The sequence below is a fragment of the Corvus hawaiiensis genome, chromosome 2 (genome assembly GCF_020740725.1).
Source record: "Corvus hawaiiensis isolate bCorHaw1 chromosome 2, bCorHaw1.pri.cur, whole genome shotgun sequence".
NCBI classification, from domain to species: domain Eukaryota; kingdom Metazoa; phylum Chordata; class Aves; order Passeriformes; family Corvidae; genus Corvus; species Corvus hawaiiensis.
The window spans coordinates 111,316,866-111,336,689 of NC_063214.1; the positions used below are offsets into that span (position 1 = coordinate 111,316,866).

The 19,824-nt window shown below is 39.9% G+C and overlaps 1 protein-coding gene across 2 annotated transcripts in view; it reads left to right on the top strand.

Moving 5' to 3' along the window:
- Positions 1 to 15,522: 15,522 nt before the first annotated feature.
- IL1RAPL1 (interleukin 1 receptor accessory protein like 1) overlaps positions 15,523 to 19,824 on the top strand; it is a 705,736-nt gene continuing 701,434 nt past the window's right edge. Inside the window, exon 1 of one of the 2 annotated variants that reach the window (XM_048288405.1) lies at positions 15,523 to 15,592. The gene's annotated coding sequence lies outside the window, so the exon portion shown is untranslated. The other variant, XM_048288412.1, reaches the window with a different exon arrangement.

Here is a 19,824-nt window from a genome sequence, read left to right on the forward strand (position 1 = left end):
CCATACCGCGGCATTGGGAAAGGGTGCCCCGGCCCGGCCCGGTGGGGCCCAGAGGCTCAGAGGCCCCCCCACCTTCCCTCACCTTTCGTTCTGAAACAAAAATAAATTCTCACCTTTCTGCATGGTTTAAATATGTAAATTGTGAGAAGCGTCATTAGTCTAAAAGACTGTCCATCAACTCAGGTTCAACCCACTACACATGATAACATCAGGCAGTATTTGAAGCTAAATAAATGTTATGGGTGCGAACCAAAGTTCAGTCTGGAAAAGAGGGAAAAGAAAAAGTGACTTGATAAATATTGCTTATTGTTGAAACATTCTAATTTTGTTCTCTTGTGCAATTGAAAACTGCAGTACCTTGCCACTTAGAAGAGAAAAAGAAATTTGAGCTGGTTATGAGTGATTAAAATAAACCAGTTAAAGTGGCGTAACCCCAAGGAAAAGTAATAGCTGTTGATTTTTTGATTATGTGCTGGGAAGTAAGCATAAGAGATGCATAAGCCTTTCTCCAGTTCTTGGTCTATTTTCTATCCTCTCTGACATAGTTACATAAGTATTTAAAATCACTCATAAAAGTTAAAATAACTTAAGTTGTACATTTAAAGACAATCAGTTGAAATCCCCAAAGAATAATCCCATGCAAAACCAGGAGTATGGAATATTTAATTCTTACTTTCTGATGTAAACTATCCGTTATGTGCTTTATCATCCTTGGCCATAGGTAGATAGAAGAAACCAGTGAAACTGTATCAAACAGCTTGTTCTTGAAAAGAGAGTGACTTCTGTTGTTTCCCTCCCTTTGGAGATGCAGTAATCCCTGAAAAACAAAAGTGACATTGTTTACCTGAGTTTTACTGATGTTCACTGACAGAGCAGTGTAGATGCTGGAGCACATTTCAACAGTGAGTTTCCTTAGAAACTTTATTATAATCTTTACTTTATTCTCCTTTTTAAAGAAATAAATAGGTTCCTTCTATAAGGCTATGATCATCATGTCAGATGTAAACAGAATGTATAAGAAGAGATCTATTTGTGGGTTACAAAAAAGTGCCTTTAGGTTTATTTTTAGAGCTGATGGCTATTAGTCACAATTCCCTAATTGTTCTTCAAGTGTTTAGAGGTTTCAGGATATTAGTACTGAGTTCCTATTTTGAAAGAGTCATTGAGTGTCTGTATAAGTATGCTATTATAAAGCATCACCAAAAAACAACAAAAAAATATGTTTTCCTATGTTCCTAGGCACATAAAAAGCTATTTCTGCAAGTGAGCAGGATTTTTTAGCAACCCCTTGGAATCCTTGTATTGCATACAAGGCCACAAAGGTAGGGTAAATTATTTTTAATAATCTCCATACATTTTACTAAAATTTTACTTGCAAACACTATTGTAACTATTGAAAAATCACTCTCCTTTTTTTTTGTGCAATGTTGTACTTTCTAAATTAAGAAATTCACTTCTGCTTATTATTTTATATCCTCTTTACATATTAATGACAGGAATAACCTCATGCAGACTTAGGCATCCGTCATATACTTTCTATTTCCAAGCTTTTAATCCACTTTCCTGTCTAGTTGAGAGAGTGAAATAGATCCTTCAAAGGTGAGATTCACTTAAGATGTCTACAGTAGAATGAGCTGAATAATTCTAAACCAGCTTCTGCTTCTCCCCCATGCCTATAAAGGTAGTCTGGAGCTCAGGATGACGATGACACTCCGATGATGATGATGAGAGCCTAAAGTTATGGTAGATTAGTTCTGCCCTAATTACCAGAGTTAGCACCACAAATTGGAGTGGCAGAAAATTTGTTTTGATTTGTTACAATACGTTGCAAAGTCTTCCCAGTATCAATTCTGACAAATCTTTGAAATCCAATACAAGTATTAAACTTGTGTTCCACTGTCAAAGATTAATGTATTCACAGTCATTAATGATAGTCAGACCTCTATTTAAAACCAAAGACTAGCTTAAGAATGTTTTACTTTTTCTCTTAAGAGACTGCCTTTTATTTTATTTATATATATATTTATATATATATAATGCCCTTGTGAAAACTCCTGAAACTGTTTCCATCACAGCTGATATCACTAAATCAGATTTTGTTTTGTATGAGAATTGAAGCTTGGTTTGGTTTGGTGTTTGGTTTTCAGGTGGTTTTTGGCTTTTTTCCAATCTCTGTCTGGGGCTTTTACTGTAAGTATTTCCATTTTAAAAATTCATAGATATGTGGTCAGACATAAGCCACAGATTCAGAACAACCTGACAGTTAAATACTGGTCATTTATTTCAGTGGGATTTTTTTAATATAATGTCAAACCACACAAAATAAATATGTGAGAGAGAGGCCATTTTGGGGAAGAACTGCAGGGAAATGAAACAGGAGAGATGAAACAAATTACCTGAAAAAACCCTCTCAATCCATAATCCATCAATTAACTTTAAATCATTCTCTGTTGTATCTCTCTTTATCAGCAAGAAGATGCCCCTACTACACAGTGTGAAAATGTGTGTGATATAGTGTAAACGTACTGACCAGAGATAGTGAAATTACTGGAAATTTACAGAGTATTCATTGACCCATGAATTCCAACCCCCCATATCCTGAGAAAATGCATTGCTTATTAACAGCTTGTAGTACCAAACCCTAATAGTACATGCAGTCATAAAAGAGATGTACATTTTTCCATATGTGATTATGCATTATTTTTTTTTTTAATGGGATATTGCTAGTAAGTGTTTTCAGACTGGTAGGAATTTTAATTTTCCATGAAATAGCTTGACATAGAAAACATAAAATCAGATAATTCAAAAACATTCAGGTTTTGAACACTAATATTTGAATTTGTCCTTCTGCCTGTCAGGTATTCTGTTCAGAATAGAAAATGTGAATAGGAAGTCACTCAAAGAAACTTGGTTTGATTTATGATTTTGGTTGTTTTTTCACTGCATTTTCCCATCTTCATAACATGGTTGACAACAAAGATTGGAATTTCCTAATTATCCTAACAGATCAGTGTTTAATTAATACTATCAGTTTATTTTGCAATTTTTGCCTTTTGCTCAGCCTGGGTGTGATTAGATTAAGATGTGATAGCAGTGACAGCACTGTGATGCGCTGATCTTTGTGTGGAAGCAGATGAAGGTGAGGCTGGGCAGTTGTCGTTTCTTCTAGAGCAAATTTGTGCTTCTCAGGGGAATACTTAATTTTGAATTTTATTCCTCAAAAGATGAGGAGTCCAGAGTCAATGCATTTCCACAAATCCATGTTACCACATGGTCACTATCAGCAGCAAACCTGGCTTTCTGAGGCTCTAACATGGCAAAACAGGAAGCAAGGTTACAGCCATTTTATAGTACCCAGAAGTCTGATGTTCCAGGCAACGCCTACCAGCCAACAATTTTGTTTGAGATGTCCTAGCAATTTTCTATCCTCTGCAGTCATATTTATTTTCTGTAACTGCACATGGACAAATTTAAACAACCCTTTTTTTTTGGTGATGAAATAACAATGTACACACAGATATATATCAAGGTAACAACTCTGCTTTGATTCAAGCATCTCAGAAAATCAGAGTGGATCCAAGACTTACTGAATTTCAGGGAAACCTTCCAGAAGTGCCTTTGAAAAATTCTAATGAAACTGTTTTGCATACTACTTGCTGTTAAATATTCAACAATAATAAAATGTACTTCACCTTTATGAAAACCTCTATAAGTATTAACTAACTAAACCTCATGACTCCTATATATAATGCAGATAAATTTATAATTTAATTTTACTCTTTTTAGGCAAATTAGCCACAAAAGTGAACAAGCCTTTTACTAAAGAGTGAAGGATTTGAAAAAGGACCTTAGTTTCCTTGATCTTCTTGATTGATTTCAGTGAAATCACAGTTTCCCTACAGCTGTATTATAGAGGGGGAAAAACTAAAAAGCTTCTTATGCACTGGTTTTAAAAAGTCATTATACAGAAGGACAATTAAGCCAGTACTACCTCAGATACAACATAAAACTTAGAATTATTTTTAACTGCAATGCACAGTTCTGTTGTCCGTATATTGCATACTTCAAAATAAGACAACACATTTAGACTCATGTTATACTGATATCTGCCACTATAGGCTGTTCTACACCGTGAGAAAGTATTTTCTGCAAGAATACACGCTGTTCTGAGCAATAGCTGATACTTTGAAAGGAGATTTGAAGACTCTGATTCTTTGAAAGGAACTGCCATTGAAACCAATGGCTTGATGGCTGGAAAGTGACATTTTACCATTAATACATTTTACCATTTTACCAACATATGCATATGTTGAAGAAAGAACTTAAGCAGGCCTCAATGTATCTACTATTAAAGGTGTTTTTTAAATTATTTTTAAAGTTTGGCAAACTTTAATTTTCAAACATGATATGTCTGCTTGTTTTTGTTGTTTTGTTTTGTTTTGAAAAATGGGATTTCCTGTGACTACTGACATCCAACAGAGAACTGTGTTACATTATGAATACACTTAAATTACATATAAGTAAAACACCTGAATATTTAACTATACTGTATGCCCTGGCTAGTGGACGTGAATTGTGAGTACCTCATAGACCTCTGTTTGTAATCAGCCTGAATTACTCAGAGAAGCATTCTAAAACCTTGATAAAGTCCAGTTACAGGGATGGAAGGACCTCAAAAAGTGGGGGAGAATGGGAGGCAGGTGCTGAGCCCTTCCCTTAGCGACTATATTTCACAGGGGCTGTGTCACCACCACTGATTGTGAATCCTGTTTGTTCCAGTTTTGTGATATAAAAAGAGTGCAGGAGTGTGTCAACAGGACAGATTTTACACACTGGAAATGAGAGAGCGAGAGCACGACAGAGAGAGATCTTTCATCTTGTCAATGCCTCTTCATCAGCATTCAGATCACATTGCCTTCATTTCAGACCTCGCCACTATCCTCTGCCTTCATTCTTTTTTCTTATTCTGATTTGTCTCTCTTCACTGCTGAAAACAAAACTTTCTCCTTTGCTTTGACAGTTGTCTCTCTCCTTTCAGGAAATGCTACACCGTCACTGTTGATCTCAGAAGGAACAGCTTGTTGTCCCCTGTTAGAAGAAAGAATCCTGGCCCTTGAAAAAATTGGCATTTTAAGATTAAGCAAGGCAAAACTACACATTGAAATGGAAGTTATGTTTTTTGCACGTCCGCCAAACAAAGTTATACAGGAGTGTTCTTTTAAATCTTACTAATTTCTGATCCTTCATTTTTCATTGTCTGCAGCTTGCTTTCTGTGCTGTCACAGACCTTTTGTAACAATCATGCTAAAATTGTAGCATTTATTTTTGCTGTTATTTCAAGAGAATATTTAATGTAAAAAATAAAGCTGGAAGAACAAAAATGTTGGACCTGGGAAATTTGAATTTCACACTATGGATAACAAAAGTTTGACAGAATTGTTTACAGATCCACATCAGGAAAAGCTGGCACCCTTACTTAGCTGTGTGAGGCCTCAAATTTGTTTGTGCTGTGAAGTTGTTCTGTAGCTACATCGCATTTCAGGAGGGTGCAATACTCTCCTACCAAGGCTCTCATGGTCCTGCACAGACTTGAAGAAAGATTCAGATAGCAACAGAACCCCCACATAACCATATTAAAACCCATTTCCTTTAACCCTTTTGCTGCAAATAACACAGAGGCCCTGCCATGCTGCCATCACCCACAAATGCAATTTTTATTCACTCCAGATCTGAGGGGATGTTAGGAAGGTTTCTGTCATATGAACAGTTTTTTAACCTTCCTGAAATACTAGAAACTCTACTAGTAAGGTTACAGGTTGTAGGCCATGAATAAATGATTTTAAAAACCCAAACCAAAATATGTAAAAGTGGGAGGCTTTGTACCAGTTTAAATGGAGTGGTATAATTAATATGGCTCAATATATTTAACAGTGCCTGATAGAAGTGAAATTGAGCCTGAATTTCCTGCTTTCTCAGGATCTCTCCTCTTTCTTCCTATTGCATTCATGTCTGCTTACTTATATCTGAAACATGAACATTGAATAAATTCAGGAATTCTTACCTGGTAGCAGTGTTTTAATCCCTTTTTAGACAGAAGTAAACACCATTGGAAAATGAAATTTCTGTACAGTAACCCAGGCAAGTGACATTCATTGTCATTTATTTCTAGATTCTGTGTTGCATTAACCATGAATAATGTGCATTAACTCTTCCAAAAATGCAAAACTTTCAAGTTCCATATGCCATAAAAAAAAAAAAACCAAAAAAAACCACGTCCATGGAGATTCAGCACAAAGACCCAGCCAGCCCACTGTGTCATCTCTAAGAATGACTAATACAGGAAACCTGGGCAAAGGGTGAAAGAAACAAGTGAAGCAGACTATCTTTCTCTGGTGTGTCCTTCTGCCTTGGCTGCACACAGTTTAGGCATTTCTGGCTGGGAAGTTGTAGTCAGATTATTTTTTAATACAGAAGAGAGGTCTCTCCAACAAGAATGTACTTAATCTTTCATAACTGATTATACTTTGGCCTTCAACATGTCCTGAGGCAATGAATGAATTATACAATTTACTTATTTGTTATGCATCTGTTTTGAAAATGTCATAACATAATTTCACTGGCTGCCTCCTCATTCTTGTGTACTGAAAACATTGGTCCTTACACTGCTTATTACCTTACAGATCTCACATATTTCTCTTTGTATCATCTTTTCAAACCAAATAGACCTGGTCTGTTCAGTCATCCTCCATTCCTCTAAGCAAACATGTTCTATTTGACTATTCCCTTGCTAGTTGCTTTGCTTAATACTAATTATTAATTAAGACTTTTTTTCAGACAGGGTGACCCAATCATATGTCATGTTCCAGAAAAAAGTTCACTGCAGATTTATACTGTGGAATAAAGTTTCTTTTCAGTTTATTTGTCATTTCTTGTCCCAATAATTCTTGATGTTTTGATTGATGGAAATTGTTTAACATTAAGCTGACATTTTTGTGAAACTTTGATAGTGATATTGATAGTTTCCTTTATGAGTACTATAAGATTTTTGTGAAACCAAAAATACTTTAAACTATGATAGCAATAATAATTTTAACACCCTTAGATGCTAAAACATCTCAAATGTACTAGAAAAAAATCTGCAAATGGACTATTTTTCAACTTGTTACTGCTCTATTGACTGGGTTTTTTTCTGCTAATTCTCATCCTACTGAATCATCTGCTGTTACCAATGATGGCAAGCTTCACCTTCTAATGAGTTTGAAAATATTTTTTCTCTATGCTATATGCTGTTAGTGGGTTGATTCTCAACACTTTTGTCAGGGCTGAGTTGCTATAGCTTTACATTTAATTTACTATATATAATTTCCAATTATTGGGCTGTGATTTTCATGTTGGAAGGAAGGGGGTTTTTAATCTCTGAAAGACCCTTTACTATTTGTCAGGATCAAGCTAGCCCTTTTTAAGGATCTGATGGGTTCTTTCACCAATCCTGTAACATGATGTCTTTGAACAGCATCCTTTGCACCAACTAATATTTTTACCATTTGGAGTGTATTTTTTTAAAGTTCATTTTAAATAACTTCCATTATATTTAGGTATTGCCCCTCTTTACAGTAAAGCAATATTTCATTAAGAGAAGGTGAGATTGTTTTGATACATATTTGGAGAGATCCAGGGAGATTTGCTTCAGGAATTTGCATACTTCACAGTGATTATTGTACAGTGGTACTTAAATAATTGGCTCTTGAACTTGGTCTTGTGCACTGTTTAAAGAGCTGCTTCTCCTCTTGTGAGTTCTTTGCTTAGCTGCTCCAAAGAGCAACTGTTTATTATGTCCTAAACTTTAATCACCATGTTCCACCATAACATGCAATCCACATAAAGCAGCTGAGGTTTTGTATTGCTATCATTTTCTTTGCTTTCCTTCCTAATCTTTCTAATATCCTTTACAGTCATTGTTCCCACCTTAGATAGGTGGTCCATAGTACAGCTGTATTGATACATTCTTCTCACGCAGATTTTGCAACCAAGAACTGTCATACACGTAATAAAGATGTTGATTTTTCCCCTCCTTCTTTCCATTGCGTGTGCTGTCCCTGCCTGCCCTCAAGTAAGTTATTCCCACGTGTGCAGCCCAGGTCTATATGTAGAAGTCTAGATCTCCTCGTGGCATCCAAATAGCAAAATGAAGCTACAACACATACTGACTGCAGATGACTCTAATCCCCTATATTAATAACTGGGACAAACCTTTGCAGCTGCTAAACTGATGCATTGGTAAGCACAAAATCAAGTTCCTTGCAATGCGCACGTGTGCATGTATAGAGAGGAGACAGAAAATCAACAACACTGAGTAATAAACACTTCTTAGGTTAATTAATTTTGACATGTTTAGCTTTATATGTAATTGATTCACGGGCTCTGTGAGGTAGATAATTCACACATCTTTGATTTTAGCAATCTCTTATTCTGCTTCATAACTTTCCAAAGGATATTTTTACTCAGGAACATTAAACCAGTTAAATTTTAGTCTGCTCCTGTCAAAGTGGTTTACATCTACACAGGCAATTTCTAGATTTGGTTTTGTTTTTGTCAGTCACGCTCTTTGATACATGAAAGTTTAGTGCTTAATGTACTTCAGGATGAAAGTAGCGATACTTCTTTGGGAACTTGCTCATATGGAGCTGCATCTGAGTGAGCACCTTACTGCTCCTGGCAGTCCCATCGCTCCCCTGACCTGCATGACTCCACATTTTGGTTTATCAAGCTGCACCAAGGCTGCAAAAGTAATTTCAGTGGTGAGGGAGTGAATGCTTCAACAGATGACTCTGCAGTCAAAAGAACAAAATTTGCATTATGCAGTCATTAATGACATGATGACCATGTGCACCCCATTCATGCAAACAGGACTGTTACCACATCTCAGAGTGAGAATGGGCAGGTGCTGACAGATGTCCAGGAGTGCATAGAAACAATATTTATTAATTGATGTATAATATCCACATGGATGGATTGGATGGGGCTGCTGGGGAAGGTTCCTGATACCTGCCCTGCCACTGCCTGCCATGCCCTGCCCACAGGTGGGCAGGAGGCTATGGAAATATCCCCATCCTCCTGAGAAAAGCTTTCAGCAATAGAAGGGTTCAGTGGCTGGAGTGGGCTGGGAAGGAGGTGCTGGGGAGTCTGCTGAGCAGGGGAGCAAGCACAGTAGGGAGGGAGCAGCAGCCCATGGGATCTGTTCTCCTGGCACATTTTCCACCTTCTGGCGATTTTTAGAATGAAAAAAGAAAAAATGAATAGACTAAAAGTTTTTCACAAAGCAGGTGATGACTCAGCAAAGTTTTGCTTGTGGTCTTGCTTTTTCCTTTAGGGTTTGGGTGTTGGGTTGTTTGGGGTTTTTTTCAGATCAATTTGTTTCTTAATTGCTAATGCTTTTCACATTCGTGACTAGCATTTTCTCATGATGAAAAGTGAAAATCCCTCTACTGGCAGCTGTCATAAGTTGGGAGGGGCATTACATGAGAATTGCTTTTGGTTGTCACCAGCCCTGCCTTTTCACCTGCAGCCATCCAGCCCTGGCCACTGCTGGGACACATCACCGCCTGAGAGATTACTCTGGTAACTTGGGTCAATCATTCTTAGGCAACTCTTTTCCAAATAATGCTCTTATTTAAAATCTCCAATTTATGATCTTTGATTAGACAACAGTAGTGCTAGACTGCTGTAACACCTACTGAAGCAATATAAGTCTTTCTATAGACTTTATAGGAATTGGATTAGATTTCTATTTCTGAATACTCTAAAACTAAACAGACCCCCAAAGGAAAATAATCCCTTATTGCTGCCTTCTGTTAGCTCCTTGAGGGAAAAAAAACCCAACTCTGAACTGAAACATACGCAATTTTTTAAATGCATGAATGCACCCCATCGTTTCAGTTTTCTCATCTTGTGATAGAGTACTGTTTAATTAAATAGATGAGGTATATGTTCTAAGCAGCTTATGGATGGGTATTATCTTCATTTGAGAAACTCTAATGAGAGACTAGGGGAACAGCAAGTAACCATTTATTCTACAAAATTAAAAATGGGCAAGAGATGAGCATTTAATTACATTGGCATTATCCTTTGCTATATTAGGTTAAAGCAATAAGTTGCAGGACAACAAAGCTTATATATATAGATAGATAGATAGATATAGATATATATAGATATGTAAATTCTGTTTTCTTTAAACATTGAAAATCAATGAAATGCACGTGCTAAAGTAGCAACAAGATATTTGTTACTACTAGCTTTTATGCAACATCACTTTTCATCCATAGGTGCTGTAATGCTTTGCTCAGGCCATCTACAGCTGATGAGTATCTGACGCAGAAAATTTGTCTCAGCAGCGAGGCCCTGGCAGAGCTGGGTACCAAATAGCCTGAGCTGTCTGACACTCTCTGCACAAAGACACCAAATTAGTCACACAAAAATGGTACCAACAAGAACAGCATGGTACAACTGTAGCATTTGGGACAACACAGCTCAGCAATGAGCACAGCACGCTTATACTTACAGAAAGGTGTATGTGGCTGTGGTGGGTTGACACTGGCTGGATGCCACCCACCCACCCACCCACCAAAGCCTCTCTATTGCTCCCCTCCACTGACCTTGGTGTCTGCAGAGTTGTTCCTCTCACATGTTCTCACCTTGCTCTTCGCTGGTTGTGATTACAACTTCACAATAATTTTTTTTTTTTTCTTCTTCTCAAATATGTTATCACAGAGGTTCCCACCATTCCTGATGAGCTCAGCCTTGGTCAGCAGCGAGTCCATCCTGGAGCTGGCTGGCATTGGCTCTGCTGGACATAGAGGAAGCTTCCAGCAGCTTCTCACAGAAGCCACCCCTGTAGCTCCTCCTTTCCGCACTACCAAAACCTGGCCATGCAAACCCAACAGTGGTTCAGGAAAAGAAAAACATAATTGCAATTAAGAGTATAAAAATGACTTTTTGTGATTAAACCTCTTTTTTATGAGATGAGTATTATTCCCTCACTAGGTATGTACTCTTTAGAGTCAGGCTCCTCTGTAAAGGAAATTGCTTTTGAAATTTTCACATTGCATGGAATTAGAGATTATTCTTTTAAAAATATCTTCTTTCTTGAACACTCTTGCCTAGACTTATGAAAAGGATGTAATATGTAAAGTACAATACATAAAGCACACAACAAATAAAATGTAATTATATATAACTTAAAATATACAAAAAATTAAAAATAGAAAATATACACAAGAACTCAAGAACTAGGAAGTTATTCACATAGCAGATTTTGGGTTTTACTTTGTTCTCTCTGAAGCATTCAAGTCTACTTAGTCTGCCAGAAGACGACAAAAATGGAGCCTGTTTCTAATAAGATCAATGTAATTGTGTTTTGAAAAGGGGAAAAGAAAAGAAAAGCAAAAAGATAGATAAAATGCTGATCTTTTTGCTTTACTGAAACTGTTTAGTAATTAGTTTGAGAATGCAGTATACAGGATAAAAGGGGTTCAGATGTAGATTTTTACATGAGCAGGGGTTCTGTTTGGTATTTTTAGTGGGGGAGTGAAGGCACATTTTGGAAATTCTGATTTCATTACTTTTTTAATCTAAAAATCTACGCTTGTCTTCCATGCTCTTAGATTCATATAATGTCATAGTTCTATTGCATATGCACACTCAGCAAGAGAATGTGCAAGTGCTGGTGTTTTGTGTTCCTCTGTTTCTCCCACTACATTTGCTAAAAAGTGGAAAATAAATACACAAATGTAAACAATATTTACTACCTAAAATCCACAGGCAGGTAGCAAGAAATCAAGATCTGTCACTCTTTGGACCTTCTAGACAGATTTGCTGGCAGGGTAAGCATGAGGCGATGAAGTTTTGTAGAACTCCTGGCATCTCAGGGATGGTATCAGCTCTTGGGCAGTACCTATTCAAGCAGATTGGATTTACTAATCAAGAGCATTCTGCATGATGTTACCATTCTTCACAGCCATGTATTCTGTCAGCCCTTTCATTTTAAATATGTATTACTTTTAGAAAAGGAAGCTTACTTTGACTGTACTGTTTCGCTTTCCTTAAGACACACTAAATGTGATGATCCTTTTAAAGACACTTACTAAAGTATATATGAGGATGTGGTTTGTGCCTCTTCCTTATTTCAAGGGACACAAGGCCTCAAGATCTCACACATGGTTCAGGTACAAGATACACTACTCATTGATATTATACATTTCAGCATGCACTGAATGCCATGGAATTAAAACAATGTTTACAAAACAGACAAGATTATGCTTTTCTCTTTGATGAACTATCTTGAAAACACAAGTCATGATGAGGACAAAGGAGATTCCCTTCTATATTACGAAAGCCACACTTATTAAGGGGAGGATGAAGCCAATTAGAGATTAGGTGTGTGGCTGACAAAAAAAATTAAATTTAAAATCTCTTATACTTATGTCCATACAATTGCATTGCTATTCAGAGCAATTCAGTAACTGAGAAATGAACTGAATCTAGTTTCTTTAACCCTGGGATAAATTTAACTGAAGAACACAGGTGGTTTGTATTCTGCACATGTGAATGGTCTACAGCTTTTCTGTGTTATTAGTCTGGTTTCAGCCATTTTAGCAATTCCATTGTATTTTGTTCAGAGCTTTTGGCTTCCACCCTTTTTCATTTTCCGTTTCTTCTGCAAGACACTTAATCAGCCTCTCAGGGAACTTATATAGCTCCCATGACCACTGTGTAAGAACACCTAACAGACATTAATGCCTTTTTATCTTCATTGCACCCTTATGAATAAGAACAGTGTTAATTCACATTATACAGAGAAGGAAAAAAAAGGATGGAGACATTAAATGACTTCTACTATCAGTAGAAGACAAATCTTCAAAGTATCAGGAACTGAAGGCAAATGGCTAGGGTTAGCCCCAAGTACCTCCTTCCTACTCTCTGCCCTAGGCAGAGGATGAGCAGCCTCAAGCATCTGTTGCTCTGTCAAGGCACAAAGCAGACTCTCAGAAGTCCTGCCATGGAGATGCCTGTGCTGGGAGTCTGTTGTCTCACCTCCATGGTGAGAAAGCAGCTCTCCCAAAGGGTAACGGTGAGAATCAAAGTTGGGAACCTCTCTGTCCTTCCCTCTCACTCTGTCAAACAGCTAGGATGGATGGGCATCTAAATCAAGCACCCAAACAGGCTCTCTAAAGTATATGGTATGAGTCATTTAGCTAACTTAAAATGCCCTGTACTGATCCACAGAGAGAATCCCATAAAGTTTTTCATATGTCTTTTACCTGCCCACACATATGGATCACTCATCATAGTAGTATCTGAATGCCTGGTTTAACCAATCACATTAATTTTTGTGTTTTAACATTGGATTTTGACTACTGGTTGCTGCACTCATTTCTAGTTTCATCTATTTTTTTATCTGAAGTGAAGAATGCCGTTCTGTTATAAGGCAAGGTGGGGTGGGGTGTGAGCAAGTTCCACAAATTCTGCAACAGCTCCCACCCCTCCTGCAACCCACTGACTCTGCATGGCACATCATCTGCCTATCGATAATCCTTTATCATGTTCTGTAATAAAATCACATTCTCCCACATGCAGCTTTTTCTTTTCTCCCTTCCCTTGTAAGATACTGGGAGTTTAGTAACTTCAGCAGTTTGGAGTCCTCTCTGTGGCCCTACAAGAAGCCGGGATGGATTAAGAGGTAAATGAATGTTGCCAAGTCTCTTTGTTCCAGTTTTGGAGAGCAGTATTTACAAAGATATAAACATATACATTACTGTACACGTTTATCTCATATTGCTCAGCTATTTCCTGCTCCTCCATGCTCCCACCCCATACAACGGGTTGTAAGAGTTCAAAATGCCTCTGATCCAAACCTGTACCTATGCACAGGCAACTCTGTCTATCTCTTCCCTTTGAGTTTGCACCTGAAGGGTAGATGCAATTGACAAAGAGGTGCCTAGTCCCCTGCACCTTTGTGCAGGAATGGGAACAAATTTACTGAGGGGGAGTGTCAGAATTTGAGTTATGTTTTATAGAACATTTGTTTAGTACAATAAACATCTGCAAATGACTATTTATTTCATGAAGTAATTAACATTCCTAATTAGATGCACCTTGCAGCTGCTGTTAATCTAAATTGGCAATAATGCAGTTACATTTTGATACATATCCTCAGCAGAGTTACAGAAGAGAAGGGAAAAAAAAAAAATAAAGACAAAAATCTGAAGGGAAGGAAATAAAACTGTTCCCACACAGTTCAGAGAGTTCGCACAAAGAAGATCCCATGGCAACAGCGAGGCCCACAGTTTGCCTTATAAAAATCCAAGAATAGATAATGTATCATCTCTCCTAAAACACTTCGCTTGGGAAACCGGAGGGGAACGGGGGAGAAAAATAAAATAAAGCACAAGAGGTAAAGCAGAGCAGGCTGACCCCCGCGCGTGTTGCGCATCCGGCGATCCTCTCCCGGCCGTGCCCCCGCCGCTGTCCCGGCAGGCGCGGACCGGAGCGGCGCCGGCGCTGCGGACCGAGGCGGCGCGGGGAGGCGGGCGGCGCCGGGGCGGAGGGAGGGAGGCCCCGCTCCCCAGGAGTTTCTCCAGGATCCCTTCGCAAGGGCCCTCCCCGGCAGCTCCCCCCGCAGAACGGCGCGAGTGCGGCGGTGTCCATCGGGTGGCAGTGCCGGCCCCTTCCTGCCGGCCCGGCGGAGGGCGCGTTCAGCCGAGCGAGCGAGCCCGTCTCGTAGGAACACAGGGATCGTTTATGCACTGCAGTTTCTCTCGCCTCTCTCCCTCCCTCTCTTCCTCTGCTCCCGAGGATATTTTGGGTGGATTGTGGTTATCAATCAAGACCTCCTCTTCTGTGCTGATCACTTGTCATTTTCACCGGGGATTAGTATCGTTCGGGGCAAGCGGACAACTGATTTTTTTTTCCTTTCTTCTTTTCCATTTGGAGAATTTTCCCCCCAAACCTCCCCCTCCTTTTTTTTTTTTTTTTTTTTTTTTTTTTTTTTTTTTTTTTTTTTTTTTTTTTCTTGGCGCTGCGGTGCTGGTGCTAGGACCCGGCAAGCACCCTCCCCCGGCCCCCCCCGGAGCGTTTTCCCCACAGCCACCAGCACCGGGAAAGGAACCCCCTCCGGACCGTCCCTCGCCGGATACTTGTGCGGGCAGCCGGGACCCGGCCCTCGGCGGCGGCGGCGCGCTGGGCGCGGAGCTGCCCGCGGGCGGCGCGGGGGCCCCCAGGCCGGCCGCCTCCTTCCCCCCTGCCCCCCCTCGCCGCACCTGGATGGTACCTCCCGCCGGCGACGCGGGCACTTTCTGAACTAGGAAGGAAGGGGCGACTCGGGGGGGTGGGGGGGCGCCGAAGTCTGTATGGAATTACCTGCGCCCGCGGCGGAGCTGGCAGCGGTGGATGGATGGGCGCCGCGTCCGCGGCACTCGCGGCCAGCTGAGCCCCAGGAGTAAACACGGGGCTTCTCCGGCCGACTGCGCAGTGTGGTGACCGGCACTCGCCTCGCTGACTGATCGCACCGGAGGAATATTTCGGGAGACTCCTGTGGGTAAGGTCATTTTATACAGGCAAAAGCCCGGCATTGCTAAACTTGGTGGCGGGTGACTGAAATGGGCACTTTCGGGATTGCTGCATTACCCTGATGCGAGGGGCTCCAGCCGCTATTGGCAGTTGAGTGGAATAACTGCAGTAGGTCTTCTGGTGAGTGCTTTTTGCGATTAAAAAAAAAAAAAAAAAAAATCTCATCCCTCTGTATTCATGCACCCTCTGGATTTGGGAGAGTACTGTAAGAGCAAGGAGTCTTTCATTTTCCCTCTTTTTTTTTTTTTTAATTTTTTTTTTTTTTTATTTTCCTGGTTGTAATATATTTGACTGGAAAGGGTATGTGACAGTAAAGAAGCTCTCTGTGATGGAATCTAATTAATATGAGATCGGATCCCATCCTCTGCTTAAATAGATGTTTCCAACTCTGTGCAGCGTTCTGCTGCATTTCATAGCTGCAATAGAGGTAGAGAAAACCTGCTTTTCAAGTTGTTAAACTTTAAGGTGGTGGTCCGTATTGATCGTGGTACAATGCACTGGTGCTAAAGGGGTTAAATTGCACTGGTAATTTGGGATTACAACTGTTCCTGTAAATCCTGCAAGGAAATTATGAAGTGAGGGGCGGTAAGGACAAAATCCCCTCAGCTTCATAGTAGAGAAATACCATAAATGTCACTAGCCTGAAAATCTCTCATCCAGCTACTCTTACAAAACATCTTTTTTTACCCAATAACTTACCTACTGAAACCTCGGACCACGTGTATGGGAATTGGAAGATGTGCAAACAGAGATGCTATCTTCGGTATTTCATACATACATACATACATCTGGCTGAGGGACTGTGTGGGAATTCATTCCTGTTACTTGTGGTGTGAAGCGAGACGGAAGAAAAAGAAAAGATCGTCTTCTTAAGAACAGTAGCGAGTGAGGGAAGCACTTCAGCCTGTAAAGATTTAAAGGGATCTGAGCAATGCACATTGGTAATCTCTCTCTGCAAAATCAATTCTGATAAGAGGGAATGGGGGAAGGTTGAGGGAATCGATAGTGATGACGTTGTGCAGTGCAATACACTGCAATGCTAAAGTTACATAGTGTGTGCGAAAATATGTACCCTTATATACTGCTGGTGAGTTCATGCATAATGGATGGAAGAAGATATGCAGATCTGTCTGTAGGAAGATGGATGTATTTGTGCAAAGACGGCGATTATGTAACTTGATTACATCAGTGGCATCAGTCGCCGATAGTGGAATAATATGCTCCTATAGCGTATCGATCACTTGGGTTAACTTTGTAGCGCTCCCGGCAGCGAGGGATGGAGACCTGGGCAGAGGAGGGGAGATCCTTGCTCAGCTCCTGACAAGGGGTTTGCCTCTCGCAGGCTGCCTTTTGCATCAGCATGCTGCTGGCGGAGTTTCCCCGGGACAAGGAGTTCACGGAGGAGGAGGAGGAGGCTGCCGAGGCGCTGGTTCAGCCACACCCGGGGAGAGGCTCCCGAAGAGCCCCTGCAAGGCTGCACAATGGTCCCATTGAGCAGCCCGGGCTGCGCGCTGCTCGGCAAGGTCACACCGCAACCTGGGACTGGGGAGCATGGCAACAGCTGAGCGGAGGAGGAACAAAACCCAAATTAAAATTGATCCTCCTCCTCTCCCCTCGCCGTCGCCTACCTCCAAGCACGGCATTCTGCTGACCTCTCTCCCAGTGCTCAAGGCAGAGCTGGTGCCGCTTCGCCCGGGTGTGTGCGGCGCCCAGCACAGACAGCGTTGTGTCTTTCTCGGTGTGAGCAGTGACTGCTCACAGCTTTGGCAGGGTGCTGCTTCAGTATGTTACAATACAGCGTGACTGACGTGAGAAAAAAGTATTGTCAGATACAACAGCTTCGTACACCTGTTACATTTACAGGAACCTAAAAGGTGATCCATTAGCACATTTCAAGCATCTTAGAAGTGAGTAGGTGAAGAGCAAAGGTGTAACAGGAGTCCCATTTGTTTAACTCAGACTTTTTCAGCAAATTGTGCTCAAAGATAGCAGTGTCAGGATATGCCTAAATGCCCCTTTTAGAATCCTGAATCACTTTTCCTATCTGTTCAGGGGGAGGGGAAGAGCACTCCTTGAAGACAGATAAACTCACAAAGGCACTGCTGAGGGCCCATACCTCTAACAGATGCATTTTTTGAAAAATGTAAGCCTGATGAAATCTTAGCTGAAATGAGTGATCTTATCATCACTGACCTGTGTCCTTCCCCACTTCACTCTGAATTCATTCTAGCAAAATGTCACTAAAATACTTTTCAGTTGAGAGGAGGTGAGGGCAGAGTGGGTTTTATATCTCTTGATAAACATGATCTTCACATACCTACTAGATTTAATGCACTATCAAACTCACAGTAATTTTATCCTACAGCAGCCTGAAAAATATTTTTTTTCTGCTTCCCTGAAAACATCAGTATTTTAAAGTTGGTTCAGCATTAGTTCATGACTGTTTTCATATTTCTGGAGGATAGGTCTGGGCAAGCGCTAAAAAATCCTGCTAATGCAGTTTAGAGTTTGATGTTCATCTAGTATCTGAGTAAACTGGAAAAAAAAGGATATGAAGTTAACTCTGTTTCCATCCTTCAGGGGTCAGAATAACACTATGGCAACTCCTATGCATTGCTACAGCTCTTATAATTTTCAGAAATGTCCATTGCATACTCTGTTCTGCCTCACATAATTACAGGCATGCTCTTTCCATTGATTCCTTACCAGACCCCTTGTGACACACAGGCTACATACCTGTGCCACCCATCTTAAAGGAAAGCACAATTGTCTCCAGAAGGTGTTATAAAACTGGTGCTGTAGAGGAGTAGGCACTGACAGTGTGGGAATGTATCACATGATACATGTAAAGTGGCATGCAGCATGCAAGGATTTGCAAATTCAGGACAATAGAGAGTGGTGAGCCACCCAGTTTATTTCTAGATTAATTTTATTGTTGTAGTTAGCAATGGCCACTTGGTAAAAATAGAGTGTTTCAGCTCCAATGAAATATCTGTTCAGTTTGCACCAAATATAGCTTTTTCAAGAGGAAACTTTCCTTGCTGAAGTAAAGCTGTAAATCACTCGGACAAATGAAGAGAAAATGTGAAGAGAAATATTTACATAAAACATTTCCAGGCTCCAAATCGCAGACCACTGAAAGCAGTGAGAGTTTGGCCACCCACTCCTCGCTATTGCTGGAGAGCTGGCTGTTAAAGAAAACAGCAGTGCATGAAGAATAATCTCAGTGCCTTCCTCTGAAAGAGCAGGCTTCTGACTGTCATTGTCACTGAAGACAGTAGACTTGTTTTACTGCTGATAAGAAAATTTGAAACATACAAGACAGATCTTAATGAAGCTTTTTTACTATTCAGTGATAGTCTTGTAATGTATTCAGAGTGCTTTCTGTGGCCATTATGTTGAACCCATGTATTAGGGAAAAAAAAAAAAAAGTATAATCAACGGAGGTTTTCCTTCAGTGTATTTGCACTTATAGAGAAGTGTTTGGGTATACTTCTGTGTTTCATAACAGCTGTGATCTTTAGTGGCTGGGAATAATTTTATTTTTATAGTTCACACGGCATGATAATATATGGCAATTGAAACATGAAGCTGTGATTAATATGTTTAAAAACTAGCAACTTATCTAGTGGTGCTGAAGTTGTAAAGTTTAATTTTAGAGGCACCATTTGCACAGCTATAGGTAAGGTTGTGTCAGCATTTCTATTATAAACCTCTATCCTGTTTCCATCCCTTGTGTCAGGGGTCTATGAAATAAGAAGAATTCACAGTAGAGACCATAATGGCTGTGTTAGGTTACTGTCATGGCCTGTCAGGTCAGTAATCCATGTATTTCTTTAAGTCTTTATGTGAATGTCTACAGCAGCACCAAAGCAGCCATTATGCTCTATCAATTCAAGTGTATACTTTTAATTTAAAATGTAATTAAATATGCAGTGATGGACCACAGTGACTTAGTGACTTAGGAGGGATCATTTAACATATCATTTTTTATGCACTTTCATGTCGTTTTCATACTCCTAAAAGAAAAACAGATGAAATACACCAATTAATTTTATTTGTGACAGCTTAAAATTAATTTACATTTAGGTGAAAACTCCTTTGGGGGTGGGGAGGAAGGAGAGAATAATGAAGATGAAAACTTGTGGGTTTTTAATGTTAATATTCAAGCTTTGCATAGGTACTCACATATGGAACTCC